The sequence below is a fragment of the Eriocheir sinensis genome, chromosome 16 (assembly GCF_024679095.1).
Source record: "Eriocheir sinensis breed Jianghai 21 chromosome 16, ASM2467909v1, whole genome shotgun sequence".
In the NCBI taxonomy this organism is placed as follows: domain Eukaryota; kingdom Metazoa; phylum Arthropoda; class Malacostraca; order Decapoda; family Varunidae; genus Eriocheir; species Eriocheir sinensis.
This window is the reverse complement of record NC_066524.1, coordinates 468763-489584: the sequence shown is the minus strand read 5'-3', so window position 1 is coordinate 489584 and position 20822 is coordinate 468763. Positions and strand designations below refer to the sequence as shown.

At 39.9% G+C, this 20822-nt stretch overlaps 1 long non-coding RNA gene across 1 annotated transcript; it reads left to right on the top strand.

Annotated features, from left to right (window-relative positions):
• Positions 1-1325: 1325 nt before the first annotated feature.
• Positions 1326-13586, top strand: LOC126999588 (uncharacterized). The gene is made up of 3 exons (XR_007753450.1): positions 1326-1540; positions 2781-2840; positions 12228-13586. It is a non-coding gene; the product is annotated as an uncharacterized LOC126999588 (long non-coding RNA).
• Positions 13587-20822: the final 7236 nt, after the last annotated feature.

The following is a 20822-nucleotide window of genomic DNA, read 5'->3' as shown; positions in this document are numbered from 1 at the left end:
AATTACTGCATGTTCTATCCTGCTCTAGCTCATCCCTATACTGTCCAAACATCTGGTGCAAAAGTTAACCAGGAGGCGGTGGCTGAATCGACAGAGTAACACCACCGCGTTCAGGAGGACGCGAGTTCAATCCCCGCCCGGTGCCACCAAGCTGGGATTTTTCAGCCGCCGCCGAGTGGCTTAAAACTACCCACATGCTGTCCAGAAGACCACCTATCAACCCGGACTCTAGATCCTAGGATTAAGGATGAGCTCCGGGAGGGCAGCATGAGCCAATGCAAGATGGCGCCACTATAAACACTCGCCTGCGCCAGAACGGGCTGGGCCGACCATCAGGACCCACCGGGAAGAAGCCTTGGGCCGATCATCAGGCCCCACCGGGAAAAAGCCTACCGGCGCTATAGGCCGCGACGTAAAAAAAAAAAAAAAAAAAAAAAAAAAAACACTGATAAACTCTGGAACAGCCTTCCTTCGTCTGCATTTCCTCCTGCCTATTACTTGACCTTCAAGAAGAGTGTATCAAGACTCTACTTTTGTCTGTTTGGGAGCGGTGAGTAGCGGGGCTTTTTTTTCTAGTACGCTTTGTTGCCCTTGAGCTGTCTCCTTTGTTTAAAGAAAATAATAATTGAATACATAGAAGTTGGCCGCCAATGCTTCCAACACATTTTGGTGCCATATCTTCAAGTGGCTGGTGACTGTAAGTATCTCAGCAACCTGCATGCATCTATGACATTCCTATCACGGTGCATGGAGCAAGCTTCACATAACACTCAGACAGAGACGGTTCAATTATGGTTATATTTCAGACTCAGTTTATTTATCTGTATTAGGTGCGGTGCTGTTAATATTGTTAGTGGTAGTATTAGTACAGTTAAAGTATTTATTTTCATTAATCTATCAATATTTATTTATTATATTATTAGTGTTTGAAAATTCTAATACTAGTATTAAGATAAACAAAAATATCAGAAATATTTATACTCATTAATTATTATTGCTTTTCTTATTATTAATTCCTTCAATGTCCTGGGACTTTGACATCTAGTGATTTTCCGTCAAGCAGCCAAAATTGTGGTCTTTCTGAATGTGTATGTCCTAAGTCTTCATTGGTGTAACTAGCTATATAACATCAAAATCTGCATCTCTCTCCCTTCTCACCCTGTTGTCCCTGTACATCCTTTCAGTATCCAAAGAATTTCAATTTACCTCTTGTAATCACTTAACTAATGCAGTCAGCGAGTTTACAACTTCACATCATACCTCGTAACTCTTCCTTCAAGATCATAACATCACCTGGCCTCTTAATTCCCTGGTGCATCAACAAACCCACTTGGCAATCCTCATCTCTATATTTTACCGTGTGGACATACTCTTTCCTTCCATGTTCCACTGTCGTATGTTATTCCACATCTAACACAACTACATCCCAACAGATCCGAACACGATCGGTATCATCCAAGAGAATGTGGCTCCTGATGAGGAGAGTCCAAGAAAGAGGCCACGGATGAAGCTGAATGAAGACATTTAGCCACCCCCTGAGGTACGTGGCAGCATCCAACCGTCTTGCTGAGCTGCAGGAGTGTGCTTCCCATTGCACTGCGGCAGCTCCATGTACTGATTTCGATATGAATACTTAATCTAGTGTTTGTTGAATATTGTGTTATTAATCTAATTATGACTTTACAAAAAATAGATTGTGCAAGTCACTTAACACATGCCCTGTACAACATCACTTTTAAGTTGTAGAATTCCTGCATATGGCTGCTGATTTGTGTATCTTGAAATGATTGGATATTGATTGTCTTAACATTTTTTTTTTTTTTTTTGTCCATGATCACTGAACCACGTTACGGTATGTTTTTGGGTGCAGATCCAGGGAATAAGTTTTTTTGGGGGGACGTCAGACTTTTTGCGGGTGGAAGGAGCATTAGCATTACCGATTAGCCATTCTCGGCAGTCCTGGTCTTGAAAAACTGGTGGACTGACCTAAATCAATGGGTATAACGGCCTGGACTTTGTGCCAAAGCATTCCTGGGCGGCCAGTGTTCCTCTTCGGATCCGAATGAGACGCCTGATCCCTCTGAGAAAAAGCATTGTTTTAGCCGCAGCGCGCTTTTGAGCTAGTTTTCCTGTATCACTTAGGATCATGGGGGGTGGCCCGGGCCCCCTGGGCCCCCCCTTGGATCCACCAATGTAGCTATTTCTTATAATATATCTATCCTTTACAGTCTGATGGTGCATCCTTCTAGGTTGTCAAGCTTTAGTAGCTACTCATGAGAAGTATTCCATAATGATCATTGATTTCCAGATGCTTTTCACTAAAAAAAAAGTGTCATTAAACCTGCCGCAAATAATAATCAGCTATATTCAACCCTTGCTTTAAAGAACCAATATGGAGGAAGGGGGTGATGTTATATCCAAAAATCTTTTACATCTGAAGTATCCAACCTTTTTGTGTATAACAAACGTTTTTTGTTACATGAACTTAAAAGTTCACAATTTCCATACATGATTTTTTCCCTTGTATTTGATGATTAATCATGACATGTATTTCCATTATCAGTAGGTAATATATAGTAACAAGACAATAATACACATTATAACAATGTATATATTCTAGCCCAATGAGTGCACGAGATCATTTACCTCATTAGTGACGCCAAGTCCGGGAGTCCTTCCCTAAATTCTTTGCCTGAATTTGTGACACCAAGTATAATAACTAATTTTAATGACCATTTGCATCCATTTTTCACTTTGATTAAGAAATTGCCTCTCAACAGGGTGTGAACTTGATGGGATTGGAGAAAACTCGACTCGGCCATCAAGCTCACCACAATATAGTAAGGAACCTCTTGTTCTCAGTGATAATTTATCCTCTTTAGTTTACTACTCCATGCTGCTTTAATCACAACTAATGTGTTGGAAACATTACAGCTTAATTACATACCTCACATCTCTGCATACAAATTGAGTTCAATATTTAACTGTTACAATAGTAGGCTACATATATTAAAAAAAAAGGTATGTAAAAAGGTTGACATTTTGAATGATATATTTAAACTCTTTTTATGTTTCTATGGGTGTAGTACCGTTACGATTAGTCGAGTGATCAGCACATGGGTCTTATGTTCTTGATAGCATAGGTTCAAATTGTGCCATAGGCTGGCAATTGAAAGTAACAGTAGTGTCCACAGATACCTGCCTGTTTCTTGTTTATCCTGTTCCACTTTAAGCCATGACTGGCCAATCTTTGAAGAGGAAGCATAACCTTGAAGTGCCACTAACACACCTTTGTCCATTCTTCTCATGTGATCTTTTTTTTTTCCCCAACGCCGGTAGGCCGGTAGGCTTTCTTCAGGGGCCTGGCGGTCGCCCCAGGCCCGTCGTGGTGCAGGATATTTTTTTATAGTGGCGCCATTTATTATTGGCTCATGCTGCCCCCCAGAACTCATTCTTGATTCACTTGGATGGTTTAGCATGGCTTAGGTATAACTAACATTTGAGAAACAGGGAATTTTTAGATTTTTAGTGTGGCAACACATTGACAAATGTTTTAGTATGGACTGAACATCAAATATATATATGGAAAATCGGTGCTTGCAGATCTTGACATTATGTCTGTCAAAAGTCTCCAGTTGTATCCTTTCCCCCATCTCTCCTGAAAATATTACTCTTGTCAGGCAATCTAAGTGAAGCCTTCCATCGAAGCTGGCGTGCAGACATAATAGTCTAGTAAAAATAGCAATAAAAATGCCTGAACCCGGAAAAAAATATTATGTTAATGAATTTGGTATGAAAAGAAGCGGAATTTTGTGCAGATTAACATATCCAAAATCCGCAAAAAGTCCACTTGGGGAAAAAAAATTACAGCAACAAAATGGCGGCCAAAAAAAAATAACGAAATATGTTTTTATAATAGTACTCCAACATTTTAGTTTGTATGCATAGAGGAAAAAAAACAAGAAAAGGGATAAAAGTTATATAAGTGCGCAAGATCGTCACTACTTAGACCACTGCAGTTTCATCTCACCCAAAACATTGCCACATGGGGTAGCGCGGACATAAAAAGAGGCTTTACTTCTTCTTTTACCAACATAATACCTACATGTAAGTATGCAAAACGTATTCATGTTGTTGTAATTGTGTTAATGTGAATAGTTTTCGACAGGGTGAACTATAATAGTATGATATCTGGTTTTGATTATATGATTATTCTAATCAATTTAAATAAATTTCGCGAGTAGGCTACAATATTATTCCCAGAGCTTACTATATTATACCTCTATACCGTGTGTGTGTGTGTGTGTGTGTGTGTGTAAACATAAGTGGCATTCTGTAGCCTACTCCCTTTCGTATTTCTTTTATTATAACTTTAAGCCCTGTGGTGGGGGCTTAAGAATCCCACCACCGTATAAAAGGGGCGGAGCGAGGGGATTGGGAACTCCCTCCTCTGCATAACTATCCTACGAAAAGACATGGCGAATGAGTGTGATTTCGCATTGTCTTGGGCTACCCCCGTGAGGGGAAAGAGGCCAGGTATACGGTATATAGATAGATAGATAGATAGATAGCTTTGCATACATAAGAGGTAAAAAAAATTAAAATCTTAAAATATAAATTTATCATTGATGATGGCACTATAGGTTCTTGGCCCTAAAATTTACATATAATGATTGCAGAAATTTCTTGCCCTTCACTAGATCTTTGTTTTTTCCCCCTATTTTCAGCAGTTTTTGTATGGTAGCAGTCATGGCTGGGGAAGACATCGAGCCTGAAAAGTGTGTCATATGCCTTAAAAAGTGTCTTTCATCTGAAAAAGTTGTGGTGAGTTTGAAAGGACTTAATACTGTGCTACATTACTGCAAACTTCGTGAACGGCCGGACCTGGAGTCTTATGTTGCTAAGTGCATGGAAAAAAATGAAGAGGTGTTGGTCCATAAAGACTGTCGCCGGAATTTTACTGACATGAAGAGAAAAGTCACCTACCGCGCTGATGAAGCGTCATCTTTTGATACTCCTAACAAGAGACTCAGATCAAGCATGGAGCCCTTTTTGTGGAAGGAACATTGCTTTTTATGTGGACAGGCAGCAAAAAAGGATGAGAAGCATCCCCATCGAGGCATTGTTTATCAAGTGACACATATCGGATTTCGACAAAGAGTTCTTCACAAGTGTGACCAAAGAAATGACAACTGGAGCCATGAAGTCTACACTAGAATTGCAACAAATCATGATTTGGTCGCCGTCAATGCAATTTCAAACTGGCCATCTGCAGATTCTCCACCAAACAGAAGAGGCCGACCAAAAGATGAAAGTATGCAAAAATGGTTTCAAGTTCTTTGTGTATGGCTAGAAGGAAAATCAGATGGGGAACTGTATACTCTAAAAGAATTGCATGATAAAATGAGAGAACTGGCAAATGGAGACAAAGTTTACGGAGAAAAGCGGTTGAAACAAAAACTAGAGGACAGATATAAGGACTCTTTGGTGTTTGCAGAAGTTAAAGGGCACTCCAATATTGCCTTTTTTCGAAATACATTAGATAGTATCATCAACAACAAATGGTATGAGTCAAGAAGAGAGGATACTGGCGAAGAAGCTCAGCGCATCATAAAAACAGCAAAACTGATAATGGCTGAGATCAGAGAACACGAGTACAACACAGTTTTTTATCCATCACAGAATTATATTCTTCTTTTACAACGAATGGTGCCAGCAGGCTTGAAGTTGCTACTGGAGGTTCTAGTAAAAGATGAACTCAAGCAGCAAAGTATAGGTCAAGCCATTACGTATGCTGCAAGACCAAGATCCTTTATTCCTCCAATTTTATTTGGTCTTGCTGTTGAAGCTGACCATGTCTTTGGATCGCGGTGGTTGATTGATGAGCTAAATCAACTTGGTTTTAGTGTAAGTTACAGCGAAGTAACGCGATTCAAGCAATCAGCAGTAATAGAGGAGGATGCTTCAACAATCCTTCAATCTATTCATTGTGGTACTTTCACGCAGTTTGTGGGAGATAATGTGGACCACAACATCTGCACACTGGACGGCAAGAGGACATTTCATGGAATGGGAATACTGGCAGCGTCAACAAATAAAGATGGAATCCGAGCTCAAACTCCTCCTATCAAGAGACATCCACTCACACGAAGTACAGCTATCACTCAAAACAAAGGTGTCAAGATTGTTCCATATCTCAGCTCAGACGAATCTGCTTTCTCCAAGATTGTGTTGAAGTCTCTGAGGAAACTGGAAACACCAGAAATTGTTAATTTTGGACATAACATCGATCTTCTTTGGCAAACTGCCCAGATGTTCCCAACAGAATCAAGACCTAACTGGTCAGGATTCATGCAAACTTATAGCAATGGTGAGCATCCTGGAAAATCTGTAATCACGCTTTTGCCAATAATCAATCTGAAACCATCTGATGAAACATGTCTGTATTGAACACTTTTGTTCGTCACTGAATTATGCAATCATTATGGCATGGGAACTCCTTGTATTACATTCGATCAGCCACTTTGGATCAAAGCAGTCGAAATAATAACTGACAAGTCACTCCGGATCGTATGCCGACTAGGAGGTTTTCATACTCTAATGAGTTGCAAACCATCTACGGAGAAAATGCAGTGACACACATTGAATCTGGAAAAGCTATCTCCAGAGCACTTAGGGGACATTTCTTGGTGCAGAGTGCTTTATATGGTTTGCTTCTTGATGAATTTTTTTGTGACGAGAGAGAGGAAAAACAAGATGACACTGAAAACACGGGAGATCAAAGAGACGTAAAAGCATTTAGTAAGGACGAGAAAGAAGAAATCAAGATCTTGTACAAGAAGCTTCAGAAAGACGCACCTAATGAGAAAGAGTTAGAAGAAAGCTCTGCCTTGACGAAAGTACGTTCACTGCTGTCAGAGAAAATGGAAAGATTGGTAGATGCATCTAGGACGGCAAAGCTTTGGATTCAATACATGGAGTACGTGAATGTCATTAAGATGTTCATTGCAGGTGAAAGAACCGGAAACTGGCAACTTCATTTGGATGCTATCTTTAAAATGCTGAACTTATTCGCTGCAACTGGACACACAAACTATGCCAAAAGTGCTCGCTTGTATCTTCAGACGATGAGAGATCTTCCCTCAAACTATCCAAATATTCACAAGAAATTCACAGATGAGCAATGCCACACAGCCAGAAAAAGTGATCGTTTTTGGGCAGGACTTTGGACAGATCTAGTCATCGAACAATCAATGATGAGAGCGTTAAAGAGTCGAGGTGGACTTACAATGGGACGCGGTATGACAGACTCGGTCATAACAACATGGATTCACAGTATGCATGCATATGCTAGCATCCACAATGCCATGACTGACCTTACTAATAATCACCATAAAACTAGTCAACAACACGTCGATTTTGGTGCAAGTAGATTAAAGAGAGACATGACAGATCTTGGAAAATTGAAAGATTGGCTAACAAAAAGCAGTCCATTCAACGAAGAAGAACCTTTTCTCAAGAGCATCTCCACAGGATTGACTGCTACTAAAGAAGATCAAATCAACTGTGATGATGCTGAACAAGTTGGGAAAGCTGTTCAAAGACAGCTTGATGAAATGCTATTCTCAAAAGCAAAGATAAAACGTAAATACCAGATACGTACACTAGAGTATTTGAAGACTGGGGTGCAATTTGATAAAGATATAAGACATGTTGATCCTAATCTACTATTTTCGCGCTTGGTGGTACTGGTGGAGAGAGATGACGATATGAAAGAATGTTTTAAGTATGAGTTGACACCAGTGCCTACCTCACTTTTTGAACATGGAATTATGAGGAAACCAAACAAGTCAGCTTTAGGTAGAGCCATTAAGCAGGATGTTTCAGCAGTCACACCACCAGTCCCTTCATTTTATGTACTGGACGGAGGCACATTACTGCATAAAGTGAAGTGGCCATGTAAGAGCACATACGAAATCATCATCCAACATTATGTGCAGTTTGTCAATGCCACGTATGGTCGATCCTGCGTGGTATTTGACGGCTATGACAATGGTCCTTCCACCAAAGATCATGAACACAAAATAAGAGTAGGCAATATATCTGGTAATGTTACTGGTGCATTGCACAACAAACCTACATGCAACCAGGAATCTTTTCTTAAGAATTCCAAAAACAAGTCACAGTTTATTTCTTTGCTGGTAAAAGCCCTAAAAGATGAAGGTCATGATGTGCGACAAAGCACTGGCGATGCAGACACTCAGATTGTGTTGGCTGGGTTAGAGTATGCTTCAAAAGAGAACAAAAGACCGTTGACAGTGGTGGCAAACGACACTGATATTCTTGTACTGTTGATGTTCCACTGGGCAGCTCACATGAACCTCTATATGCTGTCTGACGTTGGTAAGAAACAATCCCAATGTTGGGACATTGGAAGCTTGGTGACATCAGCAGGAGATATGGTCACAAGACATATTCTCTTCATTCATGCCTGGTCCGGTTGTGATACGACATCTGCGACTTACGGTCAAGGTAAGCAATGTTATTAATATTAAGTTGCCTCATTTCCATAAGTTGTGATATCCTGCACTAGAAACGAATAATAGCCATTAAATTACTTTTGGCCAGTCACGCGAAATAAAAGTTATTTGAATTTATATGAAACAATTATTCATCTTTTCGTTGAGGAGGTCTTACCCTGTGTAATACTATTTGTTTCGTGTTTATTGTGTCAAAACGATGCCTTTTAAGCAAATTGGAGCAGCTGGAGTTGATATATCTGATATTTACTTTGCATGTGTGTTAATTATAATTTATGTAAAACGTTCACAGGAAAGACATCACTACTGAAAAACTTCCAGCAGAAAGATAATGAATATTATCACAAGATTGCTGAGATATTCGAAGATGATACGGCTACATCAGACGACATTGGCAATGCTGGCCTCAGACTTTTTGTACATAGGTAAGTAATATAGGCTACATGAATTGTTCATCAATAATATTGTAAGTGGTTCAATACGTAATCTAAACTTATGGAAATATAATTATTTATTGGGAAGCTGTTCCTATGAGTTTTTTTTTTCTCTTCCTCAGGTATAAGGGGAATGATGTAGATGATCTTTCCGAACTTCGTTACAACACTTTCATGCGCTTTGCAGCAACAGCAACTACTACTATAAAACCACAAAGTCTACCACCAACAGCAAGAGCAGCCTATTTCCATTCACTTCGTGTTCATCTACAAGTAATTGAATGGAAATCACTGATGAGAGTAACATTACCAGCAGAAGACTGGGGTTGGAAGCTTCAGCATGGTATGTACGAGCCAATTATGACAGATTTAGCTCCAGCTCCAGAAAAGATCTTGAAGTGTGTGAGATGCAACTGTAAGTTGATGGGGAAAAACGTCTGTGGCACGAACGCATGTACATGTAAGAAAATAGGACTGTGGTGTATCTCAGCGTGTGGCCAGTGTTACGGAAAAAATTGCCACAACGCAAAAGACAATATGAGTAGTGAAGAAATGCCCGAAGATTCCTCGAACATTTTGGGAATTATTTAATAATAAGGGTAATAAACATGTGACCTATTCTTTCACTTTTAATTTTTTTTCTGTCTATGGAATTAATTTAATATAATGGAATACTATTTATTTAAAGAAAACCTTCGTTATTTTTTTCCAAACAATGTGGAATTAAGGAAAATTTACTTTCACCGTCAAAGACGGCATTAATCTACTATTATACTAAAACTCTGATCTTGTTTGTAATCTTGTTTGTTTGTTTGTTTGTTTGTTTGTTTGCGGCCCAACTCCAGTCTTACCTCCAAGCAATACCCCAAATTCAATTATAAACAATGTATGTAATGTTTTTTCTTATAACCTGAAGAAATAAGGATATAAATATTTTTCAACCTGGTTTTATTTTGAAAGTTATATACACATGTATATATATATATATATATATATATATATATATATATATATATATATATATATATATATATATATATATATATATATATATATATATATATATATAGTCTGCGTCAATTGACTTTTCGTACCGCTTGTTTTCATAATTAAATACGCGTTCCTTGTATACATACCTTGTTTTAACCGGTAAATAAATTAATAAAGACATTTGATTTTGCACAAAATACTCACCAATTGTGTAACTAATACTTGGTAGGGTTGCCATTCCTCTTGAGAACTTCTTTTAGGCGCTTGGGAAGAGATTCTGCGAGGCTCTTCAGATGGTCAGGATCAAGCGACTCCCAGGCCCTGCGCAGCTCTACCTCCAGCTTGGGCAAAGATGACGTGTCTTTTTCCCTCAACCTGGCTTTGATTATGGCCCAAAGGTTTTCGATCGGTGAAAGATCTGGAGAGTTCGCTGGCCAGTCCGTGATAAAATTAATACCACAGTCAGATAGCCAGTGTTTGATCAGTTTTGCCGTGTGTGGTGGCGCGCCGTCCTGCTGGAGAATGTCTGTGCCGCTCTTCTCAAAAGATGACTCCAAATGCTCGTTCAGAATGATGTAATAGGATTCTTTAGTCACAGTCTCATTTTGCGGTAAGATCACTAAGTCCCCTAAGCCACCATAGCCAAAGCTGCCCCACACCATTAAATGCTGAGGGTGTCGTACAGCAGCAGCGATGCGGTTCACAGCCAAGGGGTCTGAGTCCCGCGCGCGCCACACTCTGTCCTGATGTGTCACTCACACGGAATGTGGCTTCATCAGACCACAGCACCCTCTTCCAGCTCTCCAAGTTCCAGTCTTTATGTTCCTTAGCGAACAATACCCTCCTCTTCCTCTGTGAGTCATTTATCAGGGGCTTTTTCCGCGCCCGCACTTTTCTGTAGCCAAGGTCATCGTGCAGCACCCGCTGAACAGTTCTAACGGACGCGCCACCGAGGAGGCTGGGATGTTGTTCCTTCAGTTTTCTTGCAGTGAGGGTCGGGTTACAGTCAATCTCCCTCTTTAGCAGGATCAAAGTCCGAGGGACAGTGCTGCGAGCCCTGCCTCCCCCGTGTCCGTGTGCCAGTACCTTCACGCCTCCGCCATCCTTGAATCTTCTCACTATGTTCTGCACGGTTCTCGGCAGAATACCAGTGTTCTGACTAATTTCACTTGTTTTCAAACCTAATTTATGGTCCTCTATCACACGCACGATATCGTCATGAGATGTGTACTTTCTAGACATAACGATAAGGGTGCAATTAACACATAATATCTCGCGAGTGCGAGCGAAAAAATAACAAAGCCAGCGGTGGAAAAAAAACGGTGACTGCACACAAAACGGTTACACAAGTCACTGAGGGTGATGAGTCATAGCACCCCATATGAAGGAAGCATTGACATGAGTTGCCAGCTAATTAATTTTTCTCGGCCCCATTTTCGTAGCCGTGTAAGAAGGGCATATCCGATTCGCGCCAATTGGAGTTTCGTACCTGCGCCCGCGAAAAGTCAATTGGCGCAATCTATGTATTTTTTTTTATAAGATATCCCCTGTTACATAGCTAGCTGTATTATTTTTTCCTCAAAACCAGTTTGAAAAGATTTTGGATATGTCAGTCTAAAGGAAATTGTTATCTTTTTGATACCATTTGTATAACAATTTTTTCCGGGTCTAATCATTATAAGATCAAATTTTACCTGACTTTCTTTTTTCTGATATACGTCTTCATACACTTACATGTAAGTATTATGTTGGAAAAAGAAGAAATGCAGCCTCTTTAAAAGTGGGCGCTACCTCAAGTGACAATGTTTTGGGTGAAATTGGTGTTAAGGGATAGGGGTACGATCTTTGCGCCCTTATAGCATTAAAACCGAGCAACATACAAAAAATATGTATAAGACATATTTTGTAGAATGTTATGTGTAAAATAACTTTTATTTAAAAGGTTTTCCGCAAAAATAATTATTAAGCACGATATTTACAAAAAACTGTTTTTGGCCGCCATTTTGTTGCTGTAATTTTTTTTCCCCAAGTGGACTTTTTGTGGATTTTGGATATGTTAATCTGCACAAAATTCCGCTTCTTTTCATACCAAATTCATTAACAATATTTTTTTCCGGGTTCAAACCTATTTTTATTAGACTATAATGTCAATGCTTAGATTCACTGTCCTTATAGCACTGAAAATAATGCAATTACATGCACATATTTTATTATTTAGAATTGTGATTAATTGTGATTAAATATTTTTTGCATGTATTTTCAGACATGAGAAGTGAAAATTGCTGCACAAAACAGTCTGTCGTCTGCGCCGGGAGGCAAGGCATCCTGTTACAACTCCTGAGCAGTTTTTGCCCAGAGCCAGCATTTTTTTAGATCCTATAGGGGTGGATTTTTTCTAAGGTCAGGTTCAGCATGCTGCAAGATGCCAAGATCTAAGCCTAGTAGGAGATATGGGTTACAAGAGAGGAGGTTTGCTCTGGCCTTATACTATCAAAGTCCAAATGCTAATAGATTTCTAAGCACAGTATTTCACTTGCCTTCAGTTTCAACACTTCACTCATGACTCAGGGGTATTTCAGTAAATGTTAGCTGGAGCAAACAGACTCTGACAGCCCTGCAGCAAAGAGCACAGGCTCTGTCAAAAGAAGAGATACTTCGTGAGATTTGCCATTATTTAGTTTTACTCTTGTTACGCCAATAATTTTTTTCCATATACTTTGCCAAATATTGCAAGTAATGCACCATTGTTGGTCTTGCCTGTTATAAATCAGATCTTGTTCAATTAACAAGCTTTGGGTGTCTGCCACTTTCCAGTTGTAATGCAAGGAATCATTTATCTCCCCTGCCAGATATCACATGTAATGCACCATTGTTGGTTTTGCCTGTTATAAATCAGATCTTGTTCGGTTAACAAGCTTTAGGCGTCTGCCACTTTCCAGTTGTAATGAAAGGAATCCCCTGCCAGATATCGCATGTAATGCATCATTGTTGGTTTTGCCTGTTTTAATCAGATCTTGTTCAGCTCACAAGCTTTGAATATCTGCCATTGTTTATTTCAGGTGTAATACTTGGAAGCATTTGTTCTCTGCCCTACCCAACAGTATGCAATGCCTTATTATGGAGTTTGCCTGTTATAGTTAATCTTGTTCAGGTAACAAGCTTTTGGTATCTGCCTTACCTAATAATGTGCTGCAATGACACTTAGCTTGGTTTCATAATGTGAAATACAGCATGTAATTTCATCACACTAAGTGTCTATCATCACGTGTCTGGCATTATTATCCAGGAGTAATCTTGTTTGTATTACAGCATGCAATGTTTTTTTTCTGCTTTATAAGATATACATAATCACATAGGTATGAGTTTTTATGACAAAATGTAATGGCAGTTGATATTCTTGACTAATGCCTCATAAACCTTGTGAAAAATAATGCCTTTTTTGAGGGGAGTCGGGGGTGGACAGAGAGTGGTTTGTTTGGTTGGCCAGTTCAAATCATTGAAAAATAAACATTGAAACTCTTTGTAAACATGAAATAATAGGAATGTTTTACTAAAATTAATGCATATATGTATATTGTGGTGAAATAATAATTTCCGTTCAAAAATAAACACTAGACATTCACTGTAAACATTAAATTATAGTAACATTTTAATAAAAAGCTAATGCATATACTTTGTGCTAAAATAATCTCTTTCTTTCATAAATAAATACTAGCAATTTTGTAAACATGAAATAATAGCGACATTTTAATACAGACCTGAGATAAGTAAGAATATAAAAAATAAAAAATGACCCCCCCCCCCCCCCACACACACACACACACACACTTGGACAAAGCCTTGGACAAAGTGCTGCATAGGAGGTTGCTGTGGTCTGAGGGGTGGTTTGCTGAGATGGATGTAAAATATCTTGATTGATAGAGAAATGAGAACAGTGGTAAAAGATTGGGAGTCGTCGTGGAGGAAGGTCGAAAGTGGAGTGCCCCAAGGTTCAGTACTGGCACCAATCATGTTTGCAATCTATATAAATAATATGACAGTGTGTGAATAGCTACATGAGCCTTTTTTGCAGTTGATGCCAAGTTGTTCAAAAAAAGCTGAGAGTGAGGAAGATTGTGAAGTGATCCAGGAGGATCTGAACAAGATATTGGAGTGGAGTTACAGATGGGAAATAGAGTTTAATCCATAGAAATGTAAAGTAATGGAGTTTGGAAAGAGTGTGAGGAGAGTAAAAGGAAGTTATGTGTTGAATGGTGAGAGGTTGAGTAGATCAGAAGAGGTAAAAGATCTGGGTGTTACAGTGACTGGAAATTTTACCGCGAAGAGACATATTAGCAAAATTACAGGGGAAACATATAACTTGTTGAGAAGAATACGGCTGGCTTTTGCATATATGGTTGAAGAGATGATCAGAAAGATGATTATATCACTGATTAGACCTAGACTGGAGTATGCAGCTGTAGTGTGGTCGCCCTACAAGAAAAAGGATATAAGGAAGTTGGAGAGTTCATAGAGTGGCAACAAAGATTGTGCCAAGTATCAGGGACTTGTCATATGATGGAAGATTGGCAAAGTTGCATCTACCAACATTGAAAAAAGGAGAGAAAGGGGGGGGATTTGATAACTTGATAGTATGGGTTACATGAGATACTAGATGACATGGAAGGAAAGTGAATATGAGTGATTGTAGAAGAAATGTCAAAAAGTAGTTTCCCATATAGAAAAATTGATGTATGAAACAGTTTGGATAAGGAGATAGTAAATGAAAGAAGCATACAGGGATTCAAGGCTAAGTTGGACACACACACACACACACACACACACACACACACACACACACACACATCTGTCGATGCTACCTAGATGTATTATCTAGGTAGCATCGATAGATAGTCCATTGCACTGGTCCACTGGTCCATTGCAACTGCCTGGTTGCAGCAGTTGAGCCTCACAGTGGAGCCTGGCCCGATGCCCTGCCAATCAGCTTAGGGACTGCTGATACTAAAATTAAAGTTATAAAAACAAAGTTATCAGGTTCTGCTTCAGATTTAGAAAAATCACCGGTACCACCGAAAATACTAGCATATTCCTCATAATCTTTATCTTCCTCTGAATTGTCAACAGTAGGCAGCAGTGGCACCTTCTATACTTTCCGCTTCCTGAGAGGTGTTAGTGTCACTACTAGCAATCATAGTACTACTAGTGCTAGCCATCGAGGTGCTGGGCCTTACATCACATTCATAAGAATAGCGGCTTCCTAGCGGGAGTGCGTTTAGGGCACGGTGTGGTGATAATTGCAACGTTTCTAGCACGTACGACGGGGTTTTGACAAGCGGACAGACGTGTTTATGTCACAAGGGGTGTATTTTTCCATACCGGCCTCACGATTTCTTCTAAGTCGATGGGCGATGAGACTGCGAGCTCCAGGGTGAAGAAAGGGAAGAGCCCGTGCGGAAAAATACACACCTTGTGACATAAACACGCCTGTCTGCTTGTCAAAACCCCGTCGTACGTGCTTGAAATGTTGTAATTACCACCACACCGTGCCCTAAAAGCGCATCCGCTAGGAGCCGCTATACCAGTAGTTATACAATTTTATATATACTTTCCATTGCAAACCCCCGTTATCTAAGATAAGAAATACTATACCAGCCTTGTAGGCAGGTGGCCTGGTGAGTTCTGATTGTTTTTTGTTGGGTGTTTTTTTTGTTTTTTTCAAATAACTGATTTTAGTGGTATTGCTGGGGCTGGGAGGGCGAAGGCGGTTGTGCAGTTAGAAAATGTGATTTATGACAGGAAAGAATGTCACATCAGTTAAAAGCGCATCAAAACTCACCCAAAAAAATACTTATGCTCATATATTGCAGTGCATGTAAAGTAAAAATTTACCTATAATTTATTTACTTTAGGTCCACATCCACATCATGTATAGTGACAAAACTTAAGTTGTAGTACATGAAGTCAGCTTTGCAGTGCTGTATGTTAACTACGTAACCTTTATAAAGACCGGGAGCCAGGGGGGGTCAACCTAGCTGGAAAGGTAACAAATTCTAACCCACATAGCAATGGTCCTTGTGTCTGCCCATGCATGAAAACTGAAGTCTGCCAGGCCTGCAGTGGTGGACAAGGTCATGAGGTCATGTCAAAGTTGTAGAGCCTGACTTTGGTCCTGATCTGAACATCACGGTAGAGATGGCAGGATGGTCGCAAATGACTCCAATGGACAAGACAAACAACTTACATTCCGACAAAATTTGCCTAATGTTAACGGTTTGTGTGTAAAAATGGTCATAGTTCAGAAATATGGTGCAAATGGCGTCTTTTTATGACAATTAGACAACTTTGACCATTTCTATAGACAAACCGTTAACATTAGCCAAATTTTGTCGGAATGTAAGTTGTTTGTCTTGTCCATTGGAGTCATTTGCGACCATCCTGCCATCTCTACCGTGATGTTCAGATCAGGACCAAAGTCAGGGTCTTAATAAATGCAATGGGGCTACAACTTTGACATGACCTCATGACCTTGTCCACCACTGCAGGCCTGGCGGACTTCGATTTTCATGCATGGGCAGACACAAGGACCATTGCTATGTGGGTTAGAATTTGTTACCTTTCCAGCTAGGTTGACCCCCCCCCCCTGGCTCCCGGTCTAATAGGTAAGATTAGCTGGGTTAGGCTGGGTAGTAAAGATGACAAACCTAGTATCTACGTACCTTAACCCCCACAAGCCCCAAAACCTGATGGCGTTCAGAGGGGGAAGGTGGATGAGATGTGGACATAAAGTACATATATCTTTACCTAAATGAATAATACAGGACACTGTATACAACACACGAGGCGGAGCAGGGCCTGAAACCTCATCAACAGTAAACGGTAAACGGTAAACGAGACACAACACAGCACACAACACACGAGACGCCGTGTTAAGAAGCAGAGATCAGCACATCAAACCTGCTGTGCTGTGCACTTAGGCTATGCTGAATTTGAAGGCACCAGTCTGGCACAGCGCGACACAGTTTCTTCTTCTATGGGGCTGTAGAGGCTGTGGGGCCACAGCCTCAACAGCCCCGTCTGTGGTAGTTGGTATCAGGTGTTGTTTTTTGTTTGCCGTTCTGTCACCAGGGTGGGAGCTAGATCCTGTCGAGTTGCCCCGACTTCTGCAGGAAGGTTTGCGTGCACTTGAGGGCTTGGAAGGCCGTGTTGGGGCTGAGGGTGTCGCTGGCCAGGTCGTTTGCTCCCGCCGCCTTCAGTGACTCGAAAAGTTCCAATATTTTTACTCCTATTTATCATCGTTAAAACGTAGTTTATTCATCACTACTAATTCAACATGTAAATTACATAGGAAATAATTTCAATCCATTTTTCATTGTTGTATGTCTTTTAACGCTGACATGTTGTGAAATTTCACCTCAAGCTGTTATTTTACGAGTCTTTCTATGACTCAGATGTTTGCACCACATAGCGTCTATAGCTGTAGACTAGAGCGACCACAGCCCCGACCACCGTAGTGGCCATGTTGACATCAGTTCGCTGCGCCTCCACAATATGGTGGTATTATACAGGTGGGCTTCCCAAACCCTTACCAACATAGCAACACGGGAGAGTCCACGGAGGCCAAATATATATATATATATATATATATATATATATATATATATATATATATATATATATATATATATATATATATATATATATATATATATATACCGATCCACTACTCGAACTACAACAAAAAGACATAATGTAGGCTACTTAGTACTGGCCCGATGTACATTTGCCTTTTATGGCCCGATTGCAGAATATTTATATCGGCCTTATATTGGCCCGATAATCAAAATCCTAGAACTACAACAAAAAGACGTAATGTAGGCTACTTAGTACTGGCCCGATGTACATTTGCCTCTTATGGCCCGATTGCAGAATATTTATATCGGCCTTATATTGGCCCGATACACGAAATCCTTTATGCCATAGTTCCGTTATATGCCGGTATCGGCCCGGACTTTCGATGATTGCTGGGACTTGACGCTGATAACACTAACTTTAATTGTAGATCGTAAGCTTATAAGACAGTTTTAGTTGTTGAAAATGATATATGCAATGTTCTGGGTATACGATAATCTGGCAGGGCGAGTTTGAATTGAGGCGCCATCTATCGACCGTTAGGAGAAAACTTGCCCATGTAGGAGTAACAGTTACTGTTCTTCAATATAAAGGATATCTAAATGTGTGACGCGTTCTCCTTTCTGTACGAGACTATAAACTGAAAACGAGAAAAAAACGAAGGCGTGAAAATAAACTGGAAACGAAAAGGTTAATAAAAATAATAAGAGGCAGTATAAACAAATAGATAGAGGAAATTAGGAAGAAAACTAATGAATCGGGAAAAGGGAATTAAAACAAGTAGATCAAAACAAACAGAAAATGAAAAAAAATAAGTATAAAATAGGCAGAAAGCAAAACCAAAAGCGTGTGTGTGTGTGTGTGTGTGTGTGTGTGTGTGTGTGTTAAACAACGCGATACAAAACGATATAGTTCACCAGTCACATAATCATTACTTTTTTTTCATAAGTAGTATCAGAAGAAAAAAAAACGCGATTAAAAATAATTTTGTAGATTAGATTATGAAGACCTCCCACGAACACTACTGAAACATACTCATTTTTTAAACACGTCTGCGCGTAATCACTATACAAAAATGGTTTATACTTATACAAAAAATCTGGAGCACCAAACAAATTGCGGGAAAAGATAATAAAATCATAGTGCAATTTTCACACACAAAAAAAAGTTGTGTCAAGTATTTCTGTACAGAGTTAACTCATCAGTTCACATTAATCCCATCACAGTAGATTGTTCATAAGCTAAATTAAACTGACTCTTAATAGCTTTTAAAAACGAAAACCAATTATAAACGTGCCATATTCCATAATGAATAATAATACTGACATTCACTTATCACATATTATATGCCTGTATGAAAACTTAACTTCTTACTCAAATATGACAATCAATTTCCTTATGAGCAAACTAGCCAAACCTCATCAATATCACTTATGTCATCCTGATCTGGAACGATATCTGTCATTATTGTCTTTCAACATGTTATCACAATCCAGCAATTTACATACGTATGTACAAGGCAAACCATTAACAATACTGCTAGCTTTGCAAGTCCTCACACATTTGCAAGACATCAGTGAAAGTATTCTGTCAAGGGCTGGTAGACCAGTTATCCACTCAACTTCAATTTGTCCATCTCCACCTGTAACCCAACCGTATCCATCTGTTGCCTCGGGTACTTCAGGTGAGTTTTGCAGACTTCGCCTCCATATGGCTGCCTGGTAATTTGCCCGTTTGGCATGTTGTTTCAGAACATCTTTACACGGTGGTAATTGACCGGATGATACATCACCGTTTTTGGAACGGAACATTTTATATCTGAGTGCGTTGACTGTCGTGCTTTTTGCATTGCGTGCATACATGGCACATGTGAAATTCTGAAGGACTGAAAATAATTAATCAGATACATTCCATTCTGATCCTTGAGCTTCAAAGGCCGCTCGAAATATGTCATTCGTTTGAATCAGGTTTACCGCTTTATTTTTCCCCTGGCCAGCAAATGCGCTGACAGAATCACATCCCGTCCAAGCATGAACACCCAGCAATGCAGTACAAACACCCTCGCCAATTATTGTTGCTAATTGGGATATATCGATGAGTCTGATGTTGTTCTTTTTTCCTCGTCTCAGGGGTATCCTTCCACCAATGTGTACAAGGAGCGAGCGAAGTATTAAAAAGACATCAGTGTCTTCAGAAATTACTATCACATTCTTATATATTTTGGCTGCATGATTAGCATGGAGTGCGAGTCTTGTGTCAACCTCCTCCTGTGAGATCGTCAACTTGTCAACGTTGGTAACATCATGTTGTGTAATTGCAAAACACTCCTTTCCCATAGTCATGAACAGGGAAACACTATACCCAGTTTCTTCCTGTTATTCACTTCCATCTAACTTTGCACAAGGAATTTAGTGAGCCTGTTTTTGCTGTGGGTGTTTATAAGGAGGCGCTTATAGTTTTTGATGCGCTGGCCTGATTTTATTTCAAGGAACAGAAGTACCTCCTTTGACACACGACCGACTCTTTCAGCGGACTTAATTGAATGTTCCTTGTAAATATCAAACACAACGTCAATACGCTGACTGTTACGGCCATCATTGAGAACGCAACTGAAGATCCGCTGAGACAGTTCAACAAATGTAAAATTCTTTCCTTGAATTTTTTGCACAATTCCCATAGCATCAATGAATGTTGCCTTACCCCGCTTGGTTCTTCGACAAAGGCAACCTGTTTCTCAAGATGTGTACTGAGGTTTGCTTTTGCCATCTGCATTTGCCAGGGTCCAAGGGCTAGGACCTAGTGGATAGCACAATACTTCCTGTATGTCCAGTCTCCTACTCTGTGCTACTAGAATCATATGACCAAATACACGATGATCTGCCTTCAATACGAGTTCCTTTTTTGTTCCCTTGATGACCGTTTTTTTCTTCAGTGCACTAAAAGTTTTCAATTTGAGCTTTGGTATTGAATCATAAAACCCAGTACCTTCCGGCAGTTTCTCAAGACGAGCAGCATAAGCAGCCTCACCCTTTTCACGAGCTTTCAGCAAATCGTTCACTACCTCAGCATGAAACTTCGGGTTGTATGATGATCCCATTCACACGATGTGATGTCCCCACGCCACTTAGCGTATGCAAGCACAATTGGAATTAACAGGTGCACCCCATGAGGAAAGGCCTGTGCCCCTTCATCAACGACACTTAACTTTTCAATGTAAAGAGCAGTATCA